This window comes from Salmo trutta, unplaced genomic scaffold (genome assembly GCF_901001165.1).
Source record: "Salmo trutta unplaced genomic scaffold, fSalTru1.1, whole genome shotgun sequence".
In the NCBI taxonomy this organism is placed as follows: domain Eukaryota; kingdom Metazoa; phylum Chordata; class Actinopteri; order Salmoniformes; family Salmonidae; genus Salmo; species Salmo trutta.
The window spans coordinates 480,770-502,451 of NW_021823477.1; the positions used below are offsets into that span (position 1 = coordinate 480,770).

The 21,682-nt window shown below is 38.4% G+C and overlaps 2 long non-coding RNA genes across 2 annotated transcripts; both read right to left on the bottom strand.

Annotated features, from left to right (window-relative positions):
• Positions 1 to 2,471: 2,471 nt before the first annotated feature.
• Positions 2,472 to 8,286, bottom strand: LOC115191096 (uncharacterized). The gene is made up of 3 exons (XR_003877526.1): positions 8,141 to 8,286; positions 5,655 to 5,753; positions 2,472 to 2,587 (listed from the first exon to the last, which is right to left on the bottom strand). It is a non-coding gene; the product is annotated as an uncharacterized LOC115191096 (long non-coding RNA).
• A 2,609-nt stretch (positions 8,287 to 10,895) lies between these two features.
• Positions 10,896 to 20,807, bottom strand: LOC115191095 (uncharacterized). Its single transcript, XR_003877525.1, has 2 exons — positions 20,639 to 20,807; positions 10,896 to 10,948 (listed from the first exon to the last, which is right to left on the bottom strand). It is a non-coding gene; the product is annotated as an uncharacterized LOC115191095 (long non-coding RNA).
• Between the last annotated feature and the right edge of the window lie 875 nt (positions 20,808 to 21,682).

Genomic DNA, 21,682 nt, shown 5'->3' on the forward strand with positions numbered 1-21,682 from the left:
TCGTTCTTCACAAATGTCATCATTTTCTCTTCAAGCAACTGAAATAAATCATGTAAATAAGTTAAGCAAGAGAAGAAATGCTTTCTCATTAACACAATAATTAATAATTGACAGATCAACTTTACTTGAGGTAAACAAAAACAAATGTAGATAACAGGATCACATACACTGAATATAGAGTCCAGGTCTGTTTGATGACACTGGGAAGACTGACCACTGAGAATCTCTGACTCTGAGCTCTCCTGTTGGTTTCTGTGGAATAAACATGAGATTACAGTACACACACACACACACACACACACACACACACACACACACACACACACACACACACACACACACACACACACACACACACACACACACACTCTCTCTAGTCAGAAATGACTAGAGACAGTGTTGTTTAACTCACTGACCATGACCCATGAGTTCTTCTTACCTTTGTTCAGTAGAAAAGTCTCCCTCTCTAAAGTATATAGGTTTATCCATAGACCGATCACTCTTCATGGATATTGATTAAATAAATTATGAAAGAGATTGATGTGTTATTTCACTATCTAATCATGGCATGGCGTTGTTCAATGACAGACATGTTTTTGTTTAAAATCTATCACTTGATGGTTTCATTTCAGAGAGACAAATGTTTTTTTTTTTGCAAAATGCTATGTATCTGCCTCACTCTCAGAGAAATCAGTAGTACTGCTAGGTTTAATACAGTAATAATATATATCTGCCTCACTCTCAGAGAAATCAGTAGTACTGCTAGGTTTAATACAGTAATAATATATATCTGCCTCTCAGAGAAATCAGTAGTACTGCTAGGTTTAATACAGTAATAATATATATCTGTCTCTCAGAGAAATCAGTAGTACTGCTAGGTTTTACACAGTAATAATATATATCTGCCTCTCAGAGAAATCAGTACTACTGCTAGGTTTAACACAATAATAATATATATCTGCCTCTCAGAGAAATCAGTAGTACTGCTAGGTTTAACAGAGTAATAATATATATCTGCCTCACTCTCAGAGAGATCAGTAGTACTGCTAGGTTTAACACAGTAAAAATATATATCTGTCTCACTCTCAGAGAAATCAGTAGTACTGCTAGGTTTAATACAGTAATAATATATATCTGCCTCACTCTCAGAGAAATCAGTAGTACTGCTAGGTTTAACACAGTAATAATATATATCTGTCTCACTCTCAGAGATCAGGCTATATGGAGTACCAGTACTGAGTCAATGTGCAGGGGTACCAGGTAGTTGAGGTAATAACGAGACTATAAGGAGTACCAGTACTGAGTCAATGTGCAGGGGTACCAGGTAGTTGAGGTAATAATGAGACTATAAGGAGTACCAGTACTGAGTCAATGTGCAGGGGTACCAGGTAGTTGAGGTAATAACGAGACTATAAGGAGTACCAGTACTGAGTCAATGTGCAGGGGTACCAGGTAGTTGAGGTAATAACGAGACTATAAGGAGTACCAGTACTGAGTCAATGTGCAGGGGTACCAGGTAGTTGAGGTAATAACGAGACTATAAGGAGTACCAGTACTGAGTCAATGTGCAGGGGTACCAGGTAGTTGAGGTAATAATGAGACTATAAGGAGTACCAGTACTGAGTCAATGTGCAGGGGTACCAGGTAGTTGAGGTAATAATGAGGCTATAAGGAGTACCAGTACTGAGTCAATGTGCAGGGGTACCAGGTAGTTGAGGTAATAATGAGACTATAAGGAGTACCAGTACTGAGTCAATGTGCAGGGGTACCAGGTAGTTGAGGTAATAATGAGACTATAAGGAGTACCAGTACTGAGTCAATGTGCAGGGGTACCAGGTAGTTGAGGTAATAATGAGACTATAAGGAGTACCAGTACTGAGTCAATGGGCAGGGGTACCAGGTAGTTGGGGTAATAATGAGACTATAAGGAGTACCAGTACTGAGTCAATGTGCAGGGGTACCAGGTAGTTGAGGTAATAATGAGACTATAAGGAGTACCAGTACTGAGTCAATGTGCAGGGGTACCAGGTAGTTGAGGTAATAATGAGACTATAAGGAGTACCAGTACTGAGTCAATGTGCAGGGGTACCAGGTAGTTGAGGTAATAATGAGGCTATAAGGAGTACCAGTACTGAGTCAATGTCCAGGGGTACCAGGTAGTTGAGGTAATTGAGGTAACATGTACATGTAGGTAGGGGTAAAAGTGACTAGGCAATCAGGATAGAGATTATATGTCTTCATCCAGGGAGTGCACACACACACACACACACACACACACACACACACACACACACACACACACACACACACACACTGTTTGTTTAATATTGTTTTAGGACTATGAAAATGGACAAAAGGATTAGCCTATGGATTATGAAAACAACAAAAATAAATGTGAAAATGGGAGAGGAGAAATGACTAGAGACAGTGTTGTTTAACTCACTGACCATGACCCATGAGTTCTTCTTACCTTTGTTCAGTAGAAAAGTCTCCCTCTCTAAACCGTATAGGATGCCTCATAGACCGGTTACTCTTCATGGACACACAGCTGGGTACAGGGGAGGCTGGTCTCTCCTGCTTGATTGGACTTCAACACAACAGAGACAAACATTACATCTCTCATCTACTCTGAGCTCAGATGGGGAAACAAGCGTTTCATTCCAAAACGCTAAATATCACTTTTCAGAAATGTTGGTATATTATCTCATTGTTTAAAGAAATGATTAAACCACTACAAGGCTTTATAAAGACTTTTAAAGCGGGTAATTTCCACATGAAATGCACATTTGCTGTTATTTTCCCGACGTGAGAAACTGGGTCAAATTAACATGGCATCTGTAAGTGAATTCATATTTAGATATCTAGGTGGGACAACCACATATCACAGTCTGATATACAGGATACCAACATTCCACTCCTAATAAACAATGGATATATAGATATCTAGGTGGATATATAGATATCTAGGTGGATGTATAGATATCTAGGTGGATGTATAGATATCTAGGTGGATGTATAGATATCTAGGTGGATATATAGATATCTAGGTGGATATATAGATATCTAGGTGGATATATTTACATTAACATTTACGTCATTTAGCAGACACTCTTATCCAGAGTGACTTACAAATTGGTGCATTCACCTTATGATATCCAGTGGAACAACCACTTTACAATAGTACATCTATATCTTTTTTTTTTTTTTTTTTGGGGGGGGGGGGTAGAAGGATTACTTTATCCTATCCCAGGTATTCCTTAAAGAGGTGGGGTTTCAGGTGTCTCCGGAAGGTGGTGATTGACTCCGCTGTCCTGGCATCGTAAGGGAGCTTGTTCCACCATTGGGGTGCCAGAGCAGCGAACAGTTTTGACTGGGCTGAGAGGGAACTGTGCTTCTGCAGAGGTAGGGGGGCCAGCAGGCCAGAGGTGGATGAACGCAGTGCCCTTGTTTGGGTGTAGGGCCTGATCAGAGCCTGAAGGTATGGAGGTGCCGTTCCCCTCACACCTCCGTAGGCAAGCACCATGGTCTTGTAGCAGATGCGAGCTTCAACTGGAAGCCAGTGGAGTGTGCGGTGGAGCGGGGTGAAGTGAGAGAACTTGGGAAGGTTGAACACCAGACGGGCTGCGGTGTTCTGGATGAGTTGTAGGGGTTTAATGGCACAGGCAGGGAGCCCCGCCAACAGCGAGTTGCAGTAATCCAGACGGGAGATGACAAGTGCCTGGATTAGGACCTGCGCCGCTTCCTGTGTAAGGCAGGGTCGTACTCTGCGAATGTTGTAGAGCATGAACCTACAGGATTGGGTCACCGCCTTGATGTTAGTGGAGAACGGCAGGGTGTTGTCCTGGGTCACGCCAAGGCTCTTAGCACTCTGGGAGGAGGACACAATGGAGTTGTCAACCGTGATGGGGAGATCATGGAAAGGGCAGTCCTACCCCGGGAGGAAGAGCAGCTCCGTCTTGCCGAGGTTCAGCTTGAGGTGGTGATCCGTCATCCACACTGATATGTCTGCCAGACATGCAGAGATGCGATTCGCCACCTGGTTATCAGAAGGGGGAAAGGAGAAGATTAATTGTGTGTCGTCTGCGTAGCAATGATAGGAGAGACTATGTGAGGATATGACAGAGCCAAGTGACTTGGTGTATAGCGAGAATAGGAGAGGGCCTAGAACTGAGCCCTGGGGGACACCAGTGGTGAGAGCACGTGGTGCGGAGACGGATTCTCGCCACGCCACCTGGTAGGAGCGACCTATAAGTTAGGACGCAATCCAAGAGTGAGCCGCGCCGGAGATGCCCAACTCGGAGAGGGTGGAGAGGAGGATCTGATGGTTCACAGTATCAAAGGCAGCAGATAGGTCTAGAAGGATGAGAGCAGAGGAAAGAGAGTTAGCTTTAGCAGTGCGGAGAGCCTCCGTGACACAGAGAAGAGCAGTCTCAGTTGAATGACCAGTCTTGAAACCTGACTGATTTGGATCAAGAAGGTCATTCTGAGAGAGATCGCAAGAGAGCTGGCCAAGGACGGCACGCTCAAGAGTTTTGGAGAGAAAAGAAAGAAGGGATACTGGTCTGTAGCTGTTGACATCAGAGGGATCGAGTGTAGGTTTTTTGAGAAGGGGTGCAAATCTCGCACTCTTAAAGACAGAAGGGACGTAGCCAGCGGTCAAGGATGAGTTGATGAGCGAGGTGAGGTAAGGGAGAAGGTCTCCGGAAATGGTCTGGAGGAGAGAGGAGGGGACAGGGTCAAGCGGGCAGGTTGTTGGGCGGCCGGCCGTCACAAGACGCAAGATTTCATCTGGAGAGAGAGGGGAGAAAGAGGTCAAAGCATAGGGTAGGGCAATGTGAGCAAGACCAGCGGTGTTGTTTGACTTAACAAACGAGGATCGGATGTCGTCGACCTTCTTTTCAAAATGGTTGACGAAGTCATCCGCAGAGAGGGGGGGGAGGATTCAGGAGGGAGGAGAAGGTGGCAAAGAGCTTCCTAGGGTTAGAGGCAGATGCTTGGAAGTTAGAGTGGTAGAAAGTGGCTTTAGCAGCAGAAACAGAGGAGGAAAATGTAGAGAGGAGGGAGTGAAAAGATGCCAGGTCCGCAGGGAGGCTAGTTTTCCTCCATTTCCGCTCGGCTGCCCGGAGCCCTGTTCTGTGAGCTCGCAATGAGTCGTCAAGCCACGGAGCAGGAGGGGAGGACCGAGCCGGCCGGGAGGATAGGGGACTAGAGAGTCAAAGGATGCAGAAAGGGAGGAGAGGAGGGTTGAGGAGGCAGAATCAGGAGATTGGTTGGAGAAGGATTGAGCAGAGGGAAGAGATGATAGGATGGAAGAGGAGAGAGTAGCAGGAGAGTGAGAGCGAAGGTTGCGACGGCGCAATACCATCCGAGTAGGGGCAGAGTGAGAAGTGTTGGAGGAGAGCGAGAGGGAAAAGGATACAAGGTAGTGATTGGAGACTTGGTGGATATATAGATGTCTAGGTGGATATATAGATATCTTGGTGGATATATAGATATCTAGGTGATATAGCGTTTTGCAAAAAAACACATTTTCATATTTTCACATTTTCACATTTTCAAATCTAGAACAGTCATATAGAATGTACCCATAAGCAATCATTCATGAATAAAAAGCATTTTAGAATATACATTCTTAAACAATATTGTCAGCTCACCTATTAGTTTTGATGTCATGTCCCCCAGAGATGCTCATTTTAGAGGCAGGGCCCCCCTCCTCTCTCTCCCCAGAGAGACTCATTTTAGAGCACTGAGCCCTAAACAGAGAAACAGAGATCCAGCATGTTGGTTGTGGTTAACACAGTAACAACTAAACAGAGATCCAGCATGTTGGTTGTGGTTAACACAGTGACAACTAATTATTTTTTTCATTATCTCTTAGAAATAAAACCGTTTACTAACAGACACATCCAAACAGTCAGGTGATTTAATGTAATTACTTTTTCTAGCCCAATGACTACTCAAAACCCTCCCACAAGGCCTGAAAACTAACTAATAGCCCCTGATAGGCCTACATCTTATTTTGGGGCGGAAGGTAGTCTAGTGGTTAGAGCTTTGGGGCGACAGGTAGCCTAGTGGTTAGAGCGTTGGGGCGGCAGGTAGCCTAGTGGTTAGAGCGTTAGGTAGCCTAGTGGTTAGAGCGTTAGGTAGCCTAGTGGTTAGAGCGATAGGTAGCCTAGTGGTTAGAGCATTGGGGCGGCAGGTAGCCTAGTGGTTAGAGCATTGGGGCGGCAGGTAGCCTAGTGGTTAGAGCGTTAGGTAGCCTAGTGGTTAGAGCGTTAGGTAGCCTAGTGGTTAGAGCGTTAGGTAGCCTAGTGGTTAGAGCGATAGGTAGCCTAGTGGTTAGAGTGTAGAGGCGGCAGGTAGCCTAGTGGTTAGAGCGTTGGGGTGGCAGGTAGCCTAGTGGTTAGAGCGTTAGGTAGCCTAGTGGTTAGAGCGTTAGGTAGCCTAGTGGTTAGAGCATTAGGTAGCCTAGTGGTTAGAGCGTTGGGGTGGCAGGTAGCCTAGTGGTTAGAGCGTTGGGGTGGCAGGTAGCCTAGTGGTTAGAGCGTTGGGGCGGCAGGTAGCCTAGTGGTTAGAGCGTTAGGTAGCCTAGTGGTTAGAGCGTTAGGTAGCCTAGTGGTTAGAGCGATAGGTAGCCTAGTGGTTAGAGTGTAGAGGCGGCAGGTAGCCTAGTGGTTAGAGCGTTGGGGTGGCAGGTAGCCTAGTGGTTAGAGCGTTAGGTAGCCTAGTGGTTAGAGCGTTAGGTAGCCTAGTGGTTAGAGCATTAGGTAGCCTAGTGGTTAGAGCGTTGGGGTGGCAGGTAGCCTAGTGGTTAGAGCGTTGGGGTGGCAGGTAGCCTAGTGGTTAGAGCATTAGGTAGCCTAGTGGTTAGAGCGATAGGTAGCCTAGTGGTTAGAGCGATAGGTAGCCTAGTGGTTAGAGCGATAGGTAGCCTAGTGGTTAGAGCATTAGGTAGCCTAGTGGTTAGAGCGTTGGGGTGGCAGGTAGCCTAGTGGTTAGAGCGTTGGGGTGGCAGGTAGCCTAGTGGTTAGAGCGTTGGGGTGGCAGGTAGCCTAGTGGTTAGAGCGTTGGGGTGGCAGGTAGCCTAGTGGTTAGAACGTTGGGTAGCCTAGTGGTTAGAGCGATAGGTAGCCTAGTGGTTAGAGCGATAGGTAGCCTAGTGGTTAGAGCCTTAGGTAGCCTAGTGGTTAGAGCATTAGGTAGCCTAGTGGTTAGAGCATTAGGTAGCCTAGTGGTTAGAGCGTTGGGGTGGCAGGTAGCCTAGTGGTTAGAGCGTTGGGGTGGCAGGTAGCCTAGTGGTTAGAGCGTTGGGGTGGCAGGTAGCCTAGTGGTTAGAGCGTTGGGGTGGCAGGTAGCCTAGTGGTTAGAGCGTTGGGGCGGCAGGTAGCCTAGTGGTTAGAGCGTTGGGGCGGCAGGTAGCCTAGTGGTTAGAGCGTTGGGACGGCAGGTAGCCTAGTGGTTAGAGCGTTGGGACGGTAACCAAAAGGTTGCAGGATTGAATCCCAGAGCTGACAAGGTAAAAATCTGTCGTTCTGCCCCTGAACACGGCAGTTAACCCACTGTTCCCCGGTAGGCCATCATTGTAAATAAGAATTTGTTATTAACTGACTTGCCAAGTTAAATAAAGGTTTAAAAAAAATAATGTGTTAACCTTCAGTAGCTGTAGTATAATACTATGGTAATGCACTGAACAGGTCGATGAATCTAATATTAATACTATGGTAATGAACTGAACAGGTCTATGAATCTAATATTAATACTATGGTAATGAACTTAACAGGTCTATGAATCTAATATTAATACTATGGTAATGAACTGAACAGGTCTATGACTCTAATATTAATACTATGGTAATGAACTGAACAGGTCTATGACTCTAATATTAATACTATGGTAATGAACTGAACAGGTCTATGAATCTAATATTAATACTATTGAGATAGAACTGTTACCTTCAATCTAATGCATCCTAACATCTGATCAGCCATTGAGATAGAACTGTTACCTTCAATCTAATGCATTCTAACATCTGATCAGCCATTGAGATAGAACTGTTACCTTCAATCTAATGCATTCTAACATCTGATCCGCCATTGAGATAGAACTGTTACCTTCAATCTAATGCATTCTAACATCTTACCATGGTCACACTTGATAACTGTCACGACTCCTACCGAGGGTGGCTCCTCTCCCTGTTCGGGTGGCGCTCGGTGTTCGTCGTCCCCGGCCTACTAGCTGCCACCGATCCCCTTTTAGTTTTTCTGTTGGTTATGCCTTTATTAGTTGCACCTGTGTTCATTTAGGTAATTAGTGGTGTTATTTAAGCCCGCCTCCCCACCTGTTCTGTGTGTGGGCTTGTTACGTTTTGTTTCACTGTGTTTGTGTAGTGGATCGTGTTTTGGACTTTGGGTTTTGTTACGCCCTGTTGTTTTTGGGCATTTTCTCTTTTGTGGTACTTATTAAATAGTATTGTACCAAACATTTTTCTGCCTCCTGCGCCTGACTCCACACCCACGACGTCCAAGCGTTACAATAACTTCCTACTGAATTAACTCAACATGGACATTAATAGTTGCAAAATAACACAAGGCAACAACAACAATAAACTGAAGTTACAGGCTATTTATTAAATCAGTTTACCAGCTCCTGGTAGGCTACACAAGTGGCACAAAATGATTTGCAACGACTCCTGTCATTTCAACATATTTATAGTATTAAATGGTAGGCTACAATAGCCTAGATGGGCATAACGATTAATAGGCTACAGTAGCCTAGATGGGCATAATGATTAATAGGCTACAGTAGCCTAGGTAGGCATAAAGATTAATAGGCTACAGTAGCCTGGGTAGGCATAAAGATTAATAGGCTACAGTAGCCTGGGTAGGCATAAAGATTAATAGGCTACAGTAGCCTAGATAGGCTTAAAGATTAATAGGCTACAGTAGCCTAGATAGGCTTAAAGATTAATAGGCTACAGTAGCCTGGGTAGGCATAAAGATTAATAGGCTACAGTAGCCTAGATAGGCTTAAAGATTAATAGGCTACAGTAGCCTAGATAGGCTTAAAGATTAATAGGCTACAGTAGCCTAGATAGGCATAAAGATTAATAGGCTACAGTAGCCTGGGTAGGCATAAAGATTAATAGGCTACAGTAGCCTAGATAGGCTTAAAGATTAATAGGCTACAGTAGCCTAGATAGGCTTAAAGATTAATAGGCTACAGTAGCCTAGATAGGCTTAAAGATTAATAGGCTACAGTAGCCTAGATAGGCTTAAAGATTAATAGGCTACAGTAGCCTAGATAGGCTTAAAGATTAATAGGCTACAGTAGCCTAGATAGGCATACAGATTAATAGGCTACAGTAGACTAGATAGGCATACAGATTAATAGGCTACAGTAGACTAGATAGGCATACAGATTAATAGGCTACTTGACGGCCACACAGTTGTTTCATTCTCCACATTTAATGTCAGGTTCATTGTGGAGTTTTTCTCATATCAGAAGCACATGTTGGAGTTCCAGAACTTTAATTTCTAATTTCCACTCCAGAGACCCAATAACTGAGCATGAGTAAAAACCTCCGCATGATATGGTTTTCCATCAGCAAAGTCACATTATAATGCAGTTTAAACCACCTCCAAGGGAATTTATCTAACGCTCTCTAGAGAACCTAAAGTAGTTTCCCTGTGCTTTGTCACCTTATCTCTAGAGAACCTAAAGTAGTTTTCCTGTGTTTTGTCCCCTCATCTCTAGAGAACCTAAAGTAGATTTCCTGTGTTTTGTCACCTCATCTCTAGAGAACCTAAAGTAGTTTTCCTGTGTTTTGTCCCCTTATCTCTAGAGCCCCTAAAGTAGTTTTCCTGTGTTTTGTCCCCTTATCTCTAGAGAACCTAAAGTAGTTTTCCTGTGTTTTGTCCCCTCATCTCTAGAGAACCTAAAGTAGTTTTCCTGTGTTTTGTCCCCTTATCTCTAGAGAACCTAAAGTAGTTTTCCTGTGTTTTGTCCCCTCATCTCTAGAGAACCTAAAGTCGTTTTCCTGTGTTTTGTCCCCTTATCTCTAGAGCCCCTAAAGTAGTTTTCCTGTGTTTTGTCACCTTATCTCTAGAGCCCCTAAAGTAGTTTTCCTGTATTTTGTCCCCTCATCTCTAGAGAACCTAAAGTAGATTTCCTGTGTTTTGTCACCTTATCTCTAGAGAACCTAAAGTAGTTTTCCTGTGTTTTGTCACCTTATCTCTAGAGCCCCTAAAGTAGTTTTCCTGTGTTTTGTCCCCTCATCTCTAGAGAACCTAAAGTAGATTTCCTGTGTTTTGTCACCTTATCTCTAGAGAACCTAAAGTAGTTTTCCTGTGTTTTGTCACCTTATCTCTAGAGAACCTAAAGTAGTTTTCCTGTGTTTTGTCCCCTTATCTCTAGAGAACCTAAAGCAGTTTTCCTGTGTTTTGTCACCTTATCTCTAGAGTCACTAAAGTATTTTTCCTGTGCTTCGTCACCTTATTTATTGATGCGACTCAGTTCTAGAGAGTAAATATGTTTTATGGAAAAAGGGTTGTAAAATAGGTGTCTCCATAATGACAATTTAAATAGCCTACCTTATAACATGCAGGGCTACTGATTAGTTTCCACTTTTAAAACTGCTTGTTACAGAGTCTAGTTGATAGGTAATCGACTCCCCGGACTCCGTGTGTCGGGACTTGTACAGTGCTTGAACAAGGCTATTGAACTTGACATTTGTGTCTGTCTTTATTATTTCATCCAACTTATCATACTGAAACACTGCTGTCTATCAGCAACTCAGCTCAAGTAGCAGTTCTACTAACTAGTAATGTCTCATTCCAGGTATTCATTATCTTACTCTGTCCATTAGAATAAATTAATGTTCAGAAATACTTACTTTATTTTTCAGTAATCTCCATGTAGTGTTTTCTGCTCTGTCGTCTCAAAATGGATCCTTTACAAAATAACAAATGGACATTCTGTTCCACCCTGATAAAAAAGTGTTTTATTGGTATCTTCCACTAGATGGCAGTAAACACCTGCTGTAACTAGACTTTACAACAACAGTGACCACGTTTACATGCACACCAATATCCCGCTTTTATTCGGGGTACTCAAATATTCTGTTTTTAAATTGATGCATGTACACATCTTACCCATTTACTGTTGTTTCTGCTGTCTGCTCAGGCTGTTCACATATTAAGTTTTCATCTGATTGTCAAAAAAATCTAATTCAAAAAGTAGGCTACCTGTGCAGTTGGATACTCTGTACTGGACTGTATAGCCTGCTTACTACAATTTAGATACATTTCTGCTTATCATTTTCAACATTTGGTAGGCCATTTGTTTGTCAATTAAAGTTTGATACATGCAGCTTCTCTTCTGGCATAAATTGTTGCCCCAGAAGACTAAATAAAGTAGTTCTCTCCAGAATAATGCTTTACATTGATAGACTAAATAAAGTAGTTCTCTCCAGAATAATGTTTTACATTGATAGACTAAATAAAGTAGTTCTCTCCAGAATAATGTTTACATTGATAGACTAAATAAAGTAGTTCTCTCCAGAATAATGTTTTACATTGATAGACTAAATAAAGTAGTTCTCTCCAGAATAATGTTTTACATTGATAGACTAAATAAAGTAGTTCTCTCCAGAATAATGTTTTACATTGATAGACTAAATAAAGTAGTTCTCTCCAGAATAATGTTTTACATTGATAGACTAAATAAAGTAGTTCTCTCCAGAATAATGTTTACATTGATAGACTAAATAAAGTAGTTCTCTCCAGAATAATGTTTACATTGATAGACTAAATAAAGTAGTTCTCTCCAGAATAATGTTTTACATTGATAGAATGAATGTATTAGTAATCCACTAGTTAACACTGGTAAAATTGACGTTTAGTTTAGGGACCGGGGAGAAAACGCAATAACTCCAGAACAGTGGAAAGATTGGTCCTGTGCAAAATGTCCATATGTCATCAGTCTGAAGGGTTTTAAGGAAATGAAAAGCTGAGAAAACGATGAAACACGTTTCTGATAAGGTTGAAAATACTGTCTGCTTGCATCATATTGATAGAATGAACGCATTAGTAATCTACTAGTTAATACTGTCTGCTTGCATCATATTGTAAAAGATAACACCTTACACTCTCATTCACATTATCTCAAGAGATACTGAAATAAATAATATTTCTCCACCCCTAAATTATCATTTGTTGTTTCATTTAAATTCAAGAAATGCATAATTCTGCAGTTAATATTATATCAGATTATAGGCCTACAGTCAGTGTCCAGATTTCAGTTCATATTATATTCGATTATAGGCCTACAGTCAGTGACCAGATTTCAGTTCATATTATATCAGATTATAGACCTACAATCAGTATCCATATTTCAGTTAATATTATATTAGATTATGGGCCTACAGTCAGTGTCCAGATTTCAGTGAATATTATATTAGATTATAGGCCTACAGTCAGTGTCCAGATTTCAGTTAATATTATATTAGATTATAGGCCTACAGTCAGTGTCCAGATTTCAGTGAATATTATATTAGATTATAGGCCTACAGTCAGTGTCCAGATTTCAGTTAATATTATATTAGATTATAGGCCTACAGTCAGTGTCCAGATTTCAGTTAATATTATATTAGATTATAGGCCTACAGTCAGTGTCCAGATTTCAATGAATATTATATTAGATTATAGACCTCCAGTCAGTGTCCAGATTTCAGTGAATATTATATTAGATTATAGGCCTACAGTCAGTGTCCAGATTTCAGTTAATATTATATTAGATTATAGGCCTACAGTCAGTGTCCAGATTTCAGTTAATATTATATTAGATTATAGGCCTACAGTCAGTGTCCAGATTTCAGTTAATATTATATTAGATTATAGACCTACAGTCAGTGTCCAGATTTCAGTGAATATTATATTAGATTATAGGCCTACAGTCAGTGTCCAGATTTCAGTAAATATTATATTAGATTATAGGCCTACAGTCAGTGTCCAGATTTCAGTTAATATTATATTAGATTATAGGCCTACAGTCAGTGTCCAGATTTCAGTTAATATTATATTAGATTATAGACCTACAGTCAGTGTCCAGATTTCAATGAATATTATATTAGATTATAGACCTCCAGTCAGTGTCCAGATTTCAGTTAATATTATATTAGATTATAGACCTACAGTCAGTGTCCAGATTTCAGTTAATATTATATCAGATTATAGGCCTACAGTCAGTGTCCAGATTTCAGTTAATATTATATTAGATTATGGGCCTACAGTCAGTGTCCAGATTTCAGTTCATATTATATCAGATTATAGGCCTACAGTCAGTGTCCAGATTTCAGTTAATATTATATTAGATTATAGACCTACAGTCAGTGTCCAGATTTCAGTTAATATTATATTAGATTATAGACCTACAGTCAGTGTCCATATTTTAGTTAATATTATATTAGATTATAGGCCTACAGTCAGTGTCCAGATTTCAGTTACTATTTAATTTAACCCATATGAATTGAAATGAGGAATATTCTGTTTATTTATGGCTACAGGGATACTCGTGAACGGGATATCAGAGAACACCGCAGTTCCGGGAGAGTAGTGGGGGAAACCATTCACCTCAGAAAGAGGGGTGATATGAATAACGTTTCCTTTCATTATGTGTTGTCGAATTCATAAAAAATATTATTTTCTGCCATTGTAGTAAGGTTGTTAATACGAGAGGTCTTCAGACTTACCATTTTTTAATTATTTTCCTTGAATGAACAAGTAGAGGGTTTTGAGTGTTTCTCCCCTATTTGGAAAGTTGGTCTGCCTGCTGTTCAGTCTGAGATATTCTGAGAGAAGGTCTCCTTCTGCTGGACATACAAACTGTTTAAAACTGTAAAACACTATAGTGTATCTGGGAAAACTGGGTCATATATCACAAAGTCAATAGCGAATGTGACTATGTATATATTTATTGTGTATTTAAAGCATATTTCTGCATGTTTATCAATTGTCTGCTAGCTTAGCTAGCCATGTTAATGACGAGCTAACTAGCACCGTCAATCAGTGCACTGTAATGTCACGCTAGTTGTTGCTAGCAGGTGATTTATTTGTAATTCAAGACTTCTTTGTTGAAATATTAAGTCAATGTTTATTTTCTTACTACCTTAAAAGGTTTATATAAAAAGGGTTGTACTTGTGCTCTGTATTTATGGTTTAATGTCACTTCACATTGAGGGCATGTATCATTACTGTTGTTCCTATCTAACAGTTATCTTGTGTCCTACCTAACCATGTATCATTACTGTTGTTCCTATCTAACAGTTATCTTGTGTCCTACCTAACCATGTATCATTACTGTTGTTCCTATCTAACAGTTATCTTGTGTCCTACCTAACCATGTATCATTACTGTTGTTCCTATCTAACAGTTATCTTGTGTCCTACCTAACCATGTATCATTACTGATGTTCCTATCTAACAGTTATCTTGTGTCCTACCTAACCATGTATCATTACTGTTGTTCCTATCTAACAGTTATCTTGTGTCCTACCTAACCATGTATCATTACTGTTGTTCCTATCTAACAGTTATCTTGTGTCCTACCTAACCATGTATCATTACTGTTGTTCCTATCTAACAGTTATCTTGTGTCCTACCTCACCAGTGAATGTGTGGCTGTGACCGTCCTGTCAATGCCTGTCCTGGTGACTCATTTTACATTTTAGTCATTGAGCAGACGCTCTTATCCAGAGCAATTTAAAGTTGGTCCTGGTGACTCCTGGGGCCTAATTCATAAAGGAAGTGTTTCAGAGCTGATCTAGGATCAGGTCCTCCTCTCCATGTAATCTGATTCATTATGATCTAGGATCAGGTCCTCCTCTCCATGTAATCTGATTCATTATGATCTAGGATCAGGTCCCCCCCTCTCCATGTAATCTGATTCATTATGATCTAGGATCAGGTCCTCTCCATGTAATCTGATTCATTATGATCTAGGATCAGGTCCCCCTCTCCATGTAATCTGATTCATTATGATATAGGATCAGGTCCCCCCTCTCCATGTAATCTGATTCATTATGATCTAGGATCAGGTCCCCCCTCTCCATGTAATCTGATTCATTATGATCTATGATCAGGTCCCTCCTCTCCATGTAATCTGATTCATTATGATCTAGGATCAGGTCCCTCCTCTCCATGTAATCTGATTCATTATGATCTAGGATCAGGTCCTCCTCTCCATGTAATCTGATTCATTATGATCTAGGATCAGGTCCCCCCTCTCCATGTAATCTGATTCATTATGATCTAGTTGTCAGAGCTAGAGTGGTGTTTGTCAGACCATGAGACATCCTGAAAATCTGTCATCTCACAAAATCGTATGTGGAGTCTGAACGGTATGGCCAACAAACTATTATGATACCTCTATTGAAAGCTGAGATTCGTTTTGCTCTAGGAATTACAACAAACTAACAGGGTGTAAGTGATATTAGGGGACACAGAAAAACGTAAATTAAATAATATGAATGAAAAATGAATGAATGAATGACATTTTATTTTTGTGTCAAATCGCCAACTGGCAACCCATCCCTTATGGGGTTAATTGCCACATAAACAAACATTACAATAATTCACTGTGGTAATTAAATGATAATTCTCCTTCCGGTGTTCTCTGCATTGAGCATCACATGAAGAATGAAAACAACGTAAGGTAAAAATCAATACATAATAGTAAATAAGGTGAAACAATAATTATATCCCTAGAGCAGTACAATAATATACACACATACATACACACTGTATATATACACATCACATACATACATACATACACACTGTATATATACACATACATACATACACACTGTATATATACACATACATACATACACACTGTATATATACACATACATACATACACACTGTATATATACACATACATACACACACACTGTATATATACAACATACACACACTACACACTGTATATACATACATCATACACACTGTATATCTACACATACATACATACACACTGTATATATACACATACATACATACACACATGTATATATACACATACATACATACACACTGTATATTACATACATACATACACACTGTATATATACACATACATACATACACACTGTAATATATTAATACATACATACATACACCACTGTATATATACACATACATACACATACACACTGTATATATACACATACATACATACACACTGTATATATACACATACATCACATACACACTTATATATACACCTAACATACATACACACTGTATATATACACATACATACATACACACTGTATATATACACATACATACATACACACTGTATATATACACATACATACATACACACTGTATATATACACATATACATACATACACACTGTATATACAACATACATACACACTGTATATATACACATAATACATACACACTGTATATATACACATACATACATACACACTGTATATATACACATACATACATACACACTGTATATATACACATACATACATACACACACTGTATATATACACATACATACATACACACTGTATATATACACATACATACATACACACTGTATATATACACATACATACATACACACTGTATATATACACATACATACATACACACTGTATATATACACATACATACATACACACTGTATATATACACATACATACACACACACTGTATATATACACATACATACATACACACTGTATATATACACATACATACATACACACTGTATATATACACATACCTACATACACACTGTATATATACACATACATACATACACACTGTATATTACACATACATACATACACACTGTATATTACACATACATACATACACACTGTATATATACACATACATACATACAACTGTATATATACACATACATACAATCACAAACACGAACTGTATATATACACATACATACATACACACTGTATATATACACATACATACATACATACACACTGTATATATACACATACATACATACACACTGTAGTATACACATACATACATACACACTGTATATATACACATACATACATACACACTGTATATATACACATACATACATACACACTGTATATATACACATACATACATACACACTTTATATATACACATACATACATACACACTGTATATATACACATACATACATACACACTGTATATATAAACATACATACATACACACTGAACACATGTACACATACATACATCACACACACTGAGCACATATACACATACATACATCACACACTGTATATATACACATACATACATACACACTGTATATCTACACATACATACATACACACTGTATATATACACATACATACATACACACTGTATATATACACACATACACACTGTTAATATACACATAGATACCCATACATAACACACTGTATATATACACATACATACATACACACTGTATATATACACATACATACATACACACTGTATATATACACATACATACATACACACTGTATATATACACATACATACATACACACTGTATATATACACATACATACATACACACTGTATATATACACATACATACATACACACTGTATATATACACATACATACATACACACACTGTATATATACACATACATACATACACACTGTATATATACACATACATACATACACACTGTATATATAAAATACATACATACACACTGTATATATACACATACATACATACACACTGTATATATACACATACATACATACACACTGTATATATACACATACATACATACACACTGTATATATACACATACATACATACACACTGTATATATACACATACATACATACACACTGTAATATATACACATACATAACATACACACTGTATATATACACATACATACATACACACTGTATATATACACATACACTACATACACACTGTATATTATACACATACATACATACACACTGTATATATACACATACATACATACACACTGTATATATACACATACATACAGTGTATATATACACATACATACATACACACTGTATATATACACATACATACATACACACTGTATATATACACATACATACATACACACTGTATATATACACATACATACATACACACTATATATATACACATACATACACACTGTATATATACACATACATACATACACACTGTATATATACAACATACATACATACACACTGTATATATACACATACATACATACACACTGTATATACACATACATACATACACACTGTATATATACACATACATACATACACACTGTATATATACACATACATACATACACACTGTATATATACACATACATACATACATACACACTGTATATATACACATACATACATACACACTGTATATATACACATACATACATACACACTGTATATATACACATACATACATACACACTGTATATATACACATACATACACACACACTGTATATATACACATACATACATACACACTGTATATATACACATACATACATACACACTGTATATATACACATACATACATACACACTGTATATATACACATACATACATACACACTGTATATATACACATACATACATACACACTGTATATATACACATACATACATACACACTGTATATATACACATACATACATACACACTGTATATATACACATACATACATACACACTGTATATATACACATACATACCTACACACTGTATATATACACATACATACATACACACTGTATATATACACATACATACACACACACTGTATATATACACATACATACATACACACTGTATATATACACATACATACATACACACTGTATATATACACATACATACATACACACTGTATATATACACATACATACATACACCACTGTATATATACACATACATACATACACACTGTATATATACACATACATACATACACACTGTATATATACACATACATACATACACACTGTATATATACACATACATACATACATACACACTGTATATATACACATACATACATACACACTGTATATACACATACATACATACACACTGTATATATACACATACATACATACACACTGTATATATACACATACATACATACACACTGTATATATACAATACATACATACACACTGTATATATAACATACATACATACACACTGTATATACACATACATACATACACACTGTATATATACACATACATACATACACACTGTATATATACACATACATACATACACACTGTATATATACACATACATACATACACACTGTATATATACACATACATACATACACACTGTATATATACACATACATACATACACACTGTATATATACACATACATACATACACACTGTATATATACACATACATACATACACACTGTATATATACACATACATACATACACACTGTATATATACACATACATACATACACACTGTATATATACACATACATACATACATACACACTGTATATATACACATACATACATACACACTGTATATATACACATACATACATACACACTGTATATATACACATACATACATACACACTGTATATATACACATACATACATACACACTGTATATATACACATACATACATACACACTGTATATATACACATACATACATACATACTGTATATATATACATACATACATAACATATACAGAAAAAAGAAACAGAAGGCATTTGAACCCAGTCTGGCACAAAGAGAAGATTCATATGGGAGACAAGTCTAGGTACATATCTGTTGTTCTGCCCCTGAACAAGGCAGTTAACCCACTGTTGTGTATTTCCATTTGCAGAATATTTAGATTTGACCTTTATTTAAACTAGGCAAGTCAGTTATGAACAAATTCTTATTTTCAATGAGCTGTCATTGAAAATAAGAATTTGTTCTTAACTGACCTTCCACAATGGACAAAAAAACATTTAATTTCTCCTCATCACATACTGCCAGGGTATATCTGGTGTGCTTTCTGGAATAAGAGCAAGCGTATATCGTGGTAGAAACGGCAATAGAGGATCAAATTAGTTTCATTCTCTATTTCTTTGAGGTCACAATAGTTACATACAATTTACTGGAAATCAGGTTTAGTTGTGTTTTTCTCTCTCCAAAATATGAGTTACTGTAGGACTATAATAATTGTTAACAGGTCTACCAAACCCAAAAGGTTTTAATTTGAGAATGTTCATTTGTATGCCTCAAATATTAAACTGTCTTAAAATATTTAATGATTAGTTGAATCAGGTGTGTAAGTGCTGGTAAGAACAAAAGGATTGAGAAACCCTGAGATAAACATAAAACCATATAATGTAAAAGCTCCTCCACCATCTTTACCAGACGTTTTACTGATAACATGTAGACCTACTGATTAGTTTCCACTTTGAAAACTGCTGTCTGTCAGCAACTCAGCTCAAGTAGCAGTTCTACTAACTAGTAATATCTCATTCCAGGTATTCATTATCTTACTCTGTCCTTTAGAATAAATTATTATTCAGAAACACTTTATTTTTCAATAATCTCCATGTCGTGTTTTCTGCTCTGTCGTCTCAAAATAGATCCTGAACAAAAGAACAACTTTACTTTCTGTTTCAGCTCAGCCGCCTCCCGAGTGGTGCAGAGTCCCGCCTCTTGCGTCACTGCAGTACCTGGTTAGAGTCCAGGCTGCATGACTGGGAGTTCCATAGGGCGGCGCACAATTGGCACAGCGTCGTCAAGGTTTGGCCGGGGTAGGCCGTCATTGTTAATAAGAATTTGTTCTGACTTACCTAGTTAAATAAAAGTGAAATAAAAATAAAATATCTTCCACTAGATGACAGTAAACACCTGCTGTAACCTGACTTTACAGGAGTATCATTATGATATAAACAGCTAAACTGATCCGAGATCAGCTCTCCTATGAAGACTGTCACAGGTTTACAGCAGTATCAATATGATATAAACAGCTAAACTGATCTGAGATCAGCTCTCTTATGAAGACTGTCAAAGGTTTACAGCAGTATCAATATGATATAATAAGCTAAATTGATCTGAGATCAGCTCTCCTATGAAGACTGTCACAGGTTTACAGCAGTATCAATATGATATAATAAGCTAAACTGATCCGAGATCAGCTCTCCTATGAATACTGTTACAGGTTTACAGAAGCTGACAGTTGCTACTTCATCGCTACTAACTCAAACTACCTTGGTTTAAATAAAGACAATATATGTAAAGATTAAAAGGTATATAACTTATAAATCATGAGCCTCATCTTGAGGAGTATGTGATTGGATGTTATAGACCCCATCTGAACAGTTTATTTTCCTATGCTGTGGCCCTCATCATCTGGTCCATAGAGACTAAGTGACTATGCTGTGGCCCTCACCATCTGGCCCATAGAGACTAAAGGACTATGCTGTGGCCCTCATCATCTGGCCCATAGAGACTAAGTGACTATGCTGTGGCCCTCACCAACAGGCCCATAGAGACTAAGTGACTATGCTGTGGCCCTCACCAACAGGCCCATAGAGACTAAAGGACTATGCTGTGGCCCTCACCAACAGGCC